An 8,556-nucleotide genomic window follows, 5' to 3' on the forward strand; every position below is an offset into this window, starting at 1 on the left:
CAATCTTCTTTTCATTCTTCATCGATACCAAACACCACCTGTGCTACTGGACAAAGAGGGTCTGGCCACCTGCCACTGTCCAGCCAATAACCAGAGACAGGGTTTAGGTCCAAACAAACTTCATTTTCAGAAGGCCAGCAAGGGTAGCAGCTGAAGAACAGCAGGAGTAGCCTCTCAATTCGGTTCTAACTCAGTTACAATTCTAATAACTTTTATAATGGGAGTACCAGGAAACAAAGCTAGAAAATTTTAACTTTGTCGGACAGAAAACAACATCAAAGTAGTCTTTGTTTCAACAACATAAAGGTAATTTTCACTTTATCAAAATTCCTAAGAGAATCATCAAAGGAAACATCGTAATCATCGAAGTAACCTTTACTCTACATTGTCACAGCACCTACTGGCTGTGTGACTACCTCCTCAGAGTCTCCTGAGACAAACATCCTCACAACTGTAGTGAAACCTTAACTAGATAATCCCAGGGTGGGGGCCAGGGGAGAACGTGAGCTGAGCAGACCAGGTCAGCTATACCCTTCAGCTAAGCTTCTCAGCCTCACCTTGCAGGCCACCTTTAGGCTGCACCTGGCCTTGTATGCCCTAAGTTAAAATTCTTGCTTTGCAAATAAGACATTACATTTAAAGATTAATCTCTACATTTTTATTTTGTCTTGAAGAAGTTCTAGAACATTTGAGCAAATTCTAAAAACTTAAAAAACATAGTCAGTACCCTCCTGTAACAACTGTCCAGTCTAGTACCAATAAAACAATAGGCTGCCTCTGTCAGCCTCTGACCTTCTGGGGACCTGCGGGATTTCCTTAAACCCATCCATCCATCAAGTCAATGTCAAGTGAATGCTTCCTCCCTGCAAGGGCTCGAATGTTGAGAATGGGACTTGGGGTTGTGTCATCTGTAGAGTGTGAGCTCGTTTGGGAAGTGATTAAAGTGACAAACTATTTTAAGTGTTGGAAAGCACTCTTTAAGGGACTTTCAGCTTTTCTTCACGTCGGTATACTTTCAAATGATAGGCTCATTCAAAAAATTTGTAGTCTGCCTTTTGTTTTCCACCTAGATGGCAGCCTGTCTTCCTGCTTTTCAGATACACCGTAGGTGCTGGAGATTTACTTACATTCTTGCGCGTGCCTGAGCTTGCTTGCATACATGCCTGTGGCGACTTTGAGATAAGGCTGATAAGTTTTTAAATTGACATTATATGCTTTTCTATTCTGCCAATTGGTATGTGGTACAATTTCTTTTCCCCCTTTTTCTTCCCTCTTTGGTTCCTCAACATTTATTGCGTTGAGTTTTGAATCCATTTCCAGCCTCTGTTTTGCTTCCACACATGCTGATTTCCATGACGACTCCAAAGATATTATCATTTCCTTGTAGTTTCTTCTTTTACCGCGGGACACATCCTTCTGGTACTCTGACTTATTTGCTACCTTTCCACATTTTTTTTCTATGTGCCTTGGCCATCCCATTAATTCCTCTGATTTCCTTTTCTTTCCTTTTTTGGTTATTATTTTAGAAAAGAATGTACTACTGTGTCTGGCAATGTGGAGGTCTGGGGAGTCACAGAAATCCTTCTCTGGTCAGCAAATGCAGACAGTACTAGGTAAAATATTTCAAAATATCATTTAAAAATACATGGATGATCTAGAAGAATAAGGGGACTCTTTAGAAGCATCTACCAGGTAGGTGCTCACTGGTGCCAGACCCTCTCCTAAGGGAATGGCTAATTCCAGGAGACCAGGAGCCCGGGTGGGTAAATACCTTGACTTCACAGTGTGGGAGGCCATGCAAGAAATGCCTCCAAAGCAAGGACATGCTGGGTGGCGCCTTTCCTGGATAAACATGACAAAAAACACAGGTGTTTTGGGCAGCGCCTGTGGCTCAAAGGAGAGGGGAGCTGGCCCCATATACCGGAGGTGAGCCCTAGCCAAAAACTGCAAAACAACAACAAAAACCACACACACACACACGTGTTTTTACATATACATGTAAAAAAATAGTATTTTATTTATTTTATTTTTTTGCAGTTTTTGGCCAGGGCTGGTTTGAACCCGCCACCTCCAACCTATGGGGCCGGTGCCCTACTCCTTTGAGCCACAGGCGCTGCCCCTCAAAATAGTATTTTATTAATAAGTGTTTTAAAAGTTTAAACAAATGTCATTATTAGGAGACCAAAAGCACAATTCTATTGAGAAATACCAATTAAATTACAAAGTTCCATTCATCAAAAATAATAAATAATTTAGATGAGCCAAACACTGGAAAAAGACATTTATAAAACAATCACCTTATTAGTATCAAAAACACATTTAAAAACGTATTTTAAGGAAATAAGGTAAATCACTCTGTAGAAAATAGGCAAAAGACATGATGAGATAATGTTGGTGTAAGCAAATCTACTTTGCTGACAGTCATATAAATGTTTAGCAATTATGTGCAGTACCTAATATTTAATAATGATAATAAATGACTACGTTACTGGCTTGTGCATTTACTGTACTATACTATACTATACTTGTCATTGTTTTGGAGTGTATTCCTTCTACTTATGAAAAAATAGCTTAGCTATAAAACAGCCTCAGGAAGTCCCTCAGCAGGTATTACAGAAGGCCCTCTCATCACAGTAGATGACAACTCCATGAGTGTTCCTGCCCTTGAAGTCCCTCTGTTCCAGTGGGACACTGATGGTCCTGACCTTGTGGAGGTCTAGGTTAATGTGTATATTTCTGTCTTTGTTTTCTTTCTTCTTTTTTTTTAGACAAAGTCTCACTATGTCATCCTTGGTAGAGTGCAGTGGCGTCACAGCTCACAGCAACCTCAAACTCTTGGGCTTAAGCAATTCTCTTGCCTCAGCCTGCCAAGTAGCTGGGATTACAGGAGCCCACCACAACACCCAGCTATTTGTTGTAGTTGTAGTTGTCATTGTTGTTTAGCAGGCCGCCTTCAAACCCATCACCATGGTGTATGTGGCCAGTGCCCTAACCACTGAGCTATAGGCACCAAGCCTCAGTCTTTGTTTTCAACAAAAAAGTTTAGAAAGTAAAAAAAAAAAAAAAAGTTTAAAATATAAACAAATTGGCGTGTAATCCTAGCACTCTGGGAGGATGAGATGGTTGGATTGCTTGAGCTCAGGATCAAGACCAGCTTGAGCAAGCAGGAGACTCTGTGTCTACTAAAATTAGAAAAATGTGGGACCACATCTAAGATGCATCTTACAAGGGTCCATGTGAAATTTACTAAATGTAGAATATAAATGTCTTAACACAATAACTAAGAAAATGCTTGTGAAGGCTATGTTAACCAGTTTGATGAAAATATTTCAAATTGTATATAAAAGCAGCGCATTGTACCCCATGATTGCATTAATGCACACAGCTATAATTTAATTAAAAAAAAATTAGCCAGGCATGCTGGTAGAGGTCTGTAGTCCCACAGTAAAATACAATGTATAAAACAGTAAAAATACCATGTATGAAAACTCCCTTACAAATTGATGAAGGGATATAGTAGACTTTTCTATGTTTAGATGTGTTACGATGCACTAACACTTACCATTGTGTTACAGTCATCCACGGTGATGTGCTGTACAGGTGTGTAGCCTGGGAGCATAGTTCATACCACACAGCTGGGTGTGTAGCAGGTGTACATACACTCTGTGTAGTTCCTCCAGCTAGGACATCCCCTAGCAACACAATTCTCAGAATTTCCCCCATTGTTTAGTGACTTGTGCCTAAAACATTGCCTCTATCATATGGGATATTCCAACATGAAGACCCTACTCAACATTTGTAATAGAGAAAGCAGCAGATGATGGTGGAGAGAGCACTTCATACACGTTAGCAGGCTGGGGATCCTATTTGGGTTTCCTCCTTGAACTTGGGTCAGTTATGTAATTTAGCCTAGGCCTGAGAATCTGTATTTAGAGGAATCTGGCAAATTAAACTGGATGATATCTGTACTGATTTTACGTAAAAAATTCCTTAACTGTATGTGAATTTTAATTTTTAGTTTACCCGTACCTCCGTAGCAATGGAAATGGAATATGTCTACTGACATTCATGAGCAGGATGATCATGGAATTTGTCACTCAAACAGGGACACTTCTGAGACTGAAGGGAAACCATCATGAATAACTATTCCAAGACAGCAGGCACAAGCCAGAAATGTCTTGGGTAAACTGGGATCTATCTATGATGATTTGTTATTTTCTAAGAACATCCATATTAATATGTATTTGATATGTTTTTCAACAGTCATAATATCTAATAGGATTTAGGCTCTTTTAATTCAGGCAGGGTGGTAATTTAGAGATGAGATGTTTAATTCCTAGTAGATGAAAACCCAGGCTCTTGAATCTTGTGTTTATAATACATTATTTTGTAACATAAGATTACTGTGAACTATAATTTTAAAACTTAATTCATTCTATTTTTATGTACCCATCTCTACTTCCACTCACATTCTACATAATATTTGGAAATAACAAAACTGTAAAATATCTAAGTTAGAAGGGGCCTCAAGGAGTCTAGAGCTCCAGCTTTGCATTTTTAGCCTGAGTCCAGTCTGATGGATATTCCGTCAACGGCCCATCCAGTCTCTGCTCTTTTAGAGGGCCCTGCTCTCACTCTCCCTAAGCTAAGCTACTCCACTTGGAGTGAGAAGTCTGGGGCAAGAACAGGTGCCCTGCTGAGCCCCAGGGGGCCAGCCTCCTGGCCATTGTGTATGTCTTTGGGCCAGCCAGTGGCCAAAGGGCAGCAATTTGCAACCATTTGGGTGGAGTTTGGATGAGTGGGCTGAGGTCTCGCTGTAGCTGTGAGAGGACCCACAGGGCAGTACAAAGCTGGGAGAGGACATAGGAGGCCTGAGTGGAGTCAGGGGAGGCCAGCCTTCCTGAGCCACTCTAAGATGAAACTCAAAGAATTTAACAGTCTAAATGTGAATCTGGAAATCTGTCATGAAGGCTTATTCTTCAACGTAGAAGGACAGTACATGTTTTATTTGTTTGTAAGTTTGATTTATATCTCTTAAATATTTAAATACAAAAAGATGGCATGTGGGCCTCCATTTGTTCTCTTGCCCAGTGTGTGTGCAGATGTTAGGAGAGGCTGTCTCCAGTGATGGGGAGCTCGAGCTAACACCAGAAAATGGTTCATTCCATTTGTAGACACAGCTATAGGCTAAAAAGCTTTTTTAAAAAACTAAAGCCAAAATCTATCCCTTTCTTATATACATTCTTTGTATCCACAAACTGTACGTATGTAAAACTTTTCGATAATTTAAATTTCTCCTAACTTAGAGTATCTTCCCTAGCTTTTCTCCAATTAATGGTGATTTACTGTCAAAAGTATTTCTTTGATTCTACTAAGAAAATAGAAGGGAAAAAAAATGCAAGGACTACCAGTAGTTATTTAAAAGTAAAATCTTACAGAGTTATAGCACATTTAAATTAAAAAGCAAATTCCATTATACATTATTTGCTCATTTCTTTAGATATGAAAAGCAGATTTATTATTATTTTTTCTTTTATAGAGGCTAGAAGTTTAAATAAATTAGGTGAATTTCCTAAAGTCTCCAACTGGCATGTCTCTAGACCATTGGTAATTAATGAGCTGTTTGATCCCAGACAAATTTCTATTTTTTAATCTCTATTTCTTCATTGGTAGAAAGTTAAGACCTGTTTTTCAAAGCTACCTCTAAGATTCCATGGACCCATGCAGATGACATGGAGTCAAAGTCTGTGTCTGCTACTGATTGCTGCATACAAAATACTCCACGGTTTAGTGACTTAAAACAGTGACACATGATTTCTCTTAAGTCTGTGGGTTCACCAGTCTTCTGGCTGTCTCCACTGGTCACTCACATGGCTGCAGTAGTCTGAAGGCTCAGCAGGGCCTGGCTTGAGTGGCTGGGCCTCATGTCCTTGTGTTCCCCCATGCCAGGCCTCTCACATGCTGGTGGAAATGTTCTAAGATGTCCAAGGTGGAGCATGTACACAGTCCCTCCCCTTGGATGCTGCTGGTGAAAGCCAGGGGCAAGGCCAGGCCAGATTCAGAGGGTGTGGAAACAGACACCACCTCTCCAAGCGAGCTGCAGCAGTCACCTGGCAAAGAGGAGTAGACCCAGGGAGATGTCACTCATGTGGGGCCATCAGGCAACAATGTCTTTTCTTCTAGATCCAGTGACTCACATCCCTGCCAAGACCCGCCAAGTCTTACCTTGTCCCAGCAACTGCTGTAAAGCCATGATCTGTGATCTGTGGCCATTCTGGATACAAATGTAGTGTTTCCTTGGGAATGATCCTTGTTTTAGGGTTAGATAGCCTAGAAATGGCTTTTACTGGGGCAGCCTTGCACCCATTCTCATCAACCCCAGATCCAGGGATTGTTACTCCTCCAGCCTTCCCCCTACCCACTGGCAACCATCAAAGAAGGGGGCAAATAAATGGTCAGCCCAGTTGTGTCTGTCGGGGACCCCTTGTCTGCATCCCTGTGGCGTAGAAGGGTGGTGCCAGTGAGCTGGAAAACTCATCTGTGAAATAATCTGACTCTGACCCAGAGCCTCCGTGCCAGGTTCACATTACTCTGTATGTCCCAGGACACGGGGCCACTGCCATGTTCTAACAAGCCTGAGCTCTGATTTGACCAATCTCCTGCTTTGTTGTCTGAGTACGGCAATAAAGCCCGAGCTCCCTAAATCTACCATAAATCTACCAAGGAAGACTGCTGTCTCACTTGGGAGAGGCTTTTAAAAATAATCTTACAGTTGTGCTAAGAGTCTCAATATCTTTAATATTCACATTAAATATATGGTCATGTGATGAAAGCAGCATGATGACTCATCTACTTACCAGTGTAGCAGGGCTTTCCCTGATGAGCAATCAGTGGTTACCATTAAAGTCTTCCCCATCCCTTCTGACCCAGAAACAGTGCGTAAGTGATACATGTGCTGTGCACAGGCTAAGAGCAGAGCTCCACTTGGAAGTGTTTTATAATCATTGACATTATTTTCAAGTGAATCGTACCCTGTAAACAGGAACCTCATGAGAAAACACAAATCAGCAGTAATAGTTTCCCGTATTGGTAATCAGATAAAAGCCCTTATTCAGTTTCCAATTGCTTTTACATGTATAAAGCTCTCAGTGCATCTGCATGAGAAAGGCAGTTCCTGGGATCATTAGATATGTGCACACACATATACTTCCTGAGTCACACATACATAATGGTATGCATGTATGTATGTGCATATAATGCTATCATACATGCATAATAATACACACATACAGAATGATACAAACATACATGTAATAATATACCTATATGCATGTCTGGGGCTTCTAATACCTTTTAATTTTATTTAATTTTATAGAAACACACATACTTATGAATATACCTGATGACTATACTTAATTTCATTTTTAGGGTTTAAGATGAGCCACATTTCAGGTGGCTAGCTATACTATCTTTTCCTAAGATGGTAATGTTCTCTAAGTGACAAGATTGCAATCATTTGAAAAATGGCAATAGAAATAAAGAAGTGTTCTTCTGTGATGAAGCAATTTAGAGGTGAAATCTGTGAGCACTGTGCAGATCATAGGACAACTTTCTTTCAGATACGATAATCAACCTCCATGGAATTAATTACTAGTGCTCAGGCCAGGGCCTTCAATTATTTCAGTACTGACACAAAATCCTTTACAGATTAGGGACTCTCACCTTTGGGAACAGGGCTCCCACCTGGTCATGGGATTCTCCCCTGGTCATGGGGCTCTCCCCTGGGGTCAGGGTCTCACCTGTGGTGACAGGGCCCTCCCCTGGTCACAGGGCTCTCCCCTGGTGGTCAGGGTCTCCCTGCTATTATTAGGCTCTCAGCTGTGGTGACAGGGCTCTCCCCTGGTCATGGTGAGGCAAGAAAGTAAAAGCATAACTAAAAGAATCTGTCCTAGCTGCCCTGTGTAGGCCTCAGCCAAGCCGCAGGCATTTCTGTTGTCTGTATGTTTCTTCCTTGACATACTCGGGGCCTAGATTGTAACCTAGGGTTTCTGTTGCCTTTGAGGGCAAGTGGTCCAACCGGTCTCAAGGATGCGGGCAAATCTGACCTTCCCCCTTGAGCCCGGGACCTTGAGGATGATGTCATGTCTCTCTGTTTTATGACCCTCATGTGCACGCCCACCCTGAAAAGTGGATAAAAGAGAGGCAAGAGATTGAGTCGGTTTTGGGAAACACGCTGGTGTTCCGAGTACCCCCGGCCGAATAAACCCATTTCCTCTAATCAACTGGTGCCTGGAGTCTTCTGTCTGCATCGTTTCCTGCTACAATGGGGCTCTCCCCTGATGGTCAGGGTCTCACCTGCTATTATTGGGCTCTTATCTGTGAGGACAGGGCTCTTACCTGGTCATGGGGCTCTCCCCTGGTGGTCAGTGTCTTACTTATGTTGACAGGGCTCTCACTCGTGGTGACAGGGCTCTCACCTGGTGTCATGGGGCTCTCCCCTGGTGATCAGGGTCTCACCTGTAGTGACAGGGCTCTCACCTGGTGTCATGGGGCTCT

The sequence above is a fragment of the Otolemur garnettii genome, unplaced genomic scaffold (assembly GCF_000181295.1).
Source record: "Otolemur garnettii isolate 467f Iridium unplaced genomic scaffold, OtoGar3 scaffold00088, whole genome shotgun sequence".
NCBI lineage: Eukaryota > Metazoa > Chordata > Mammalia > Primates > Galagidae > Otolemur > Otolemur garnettii.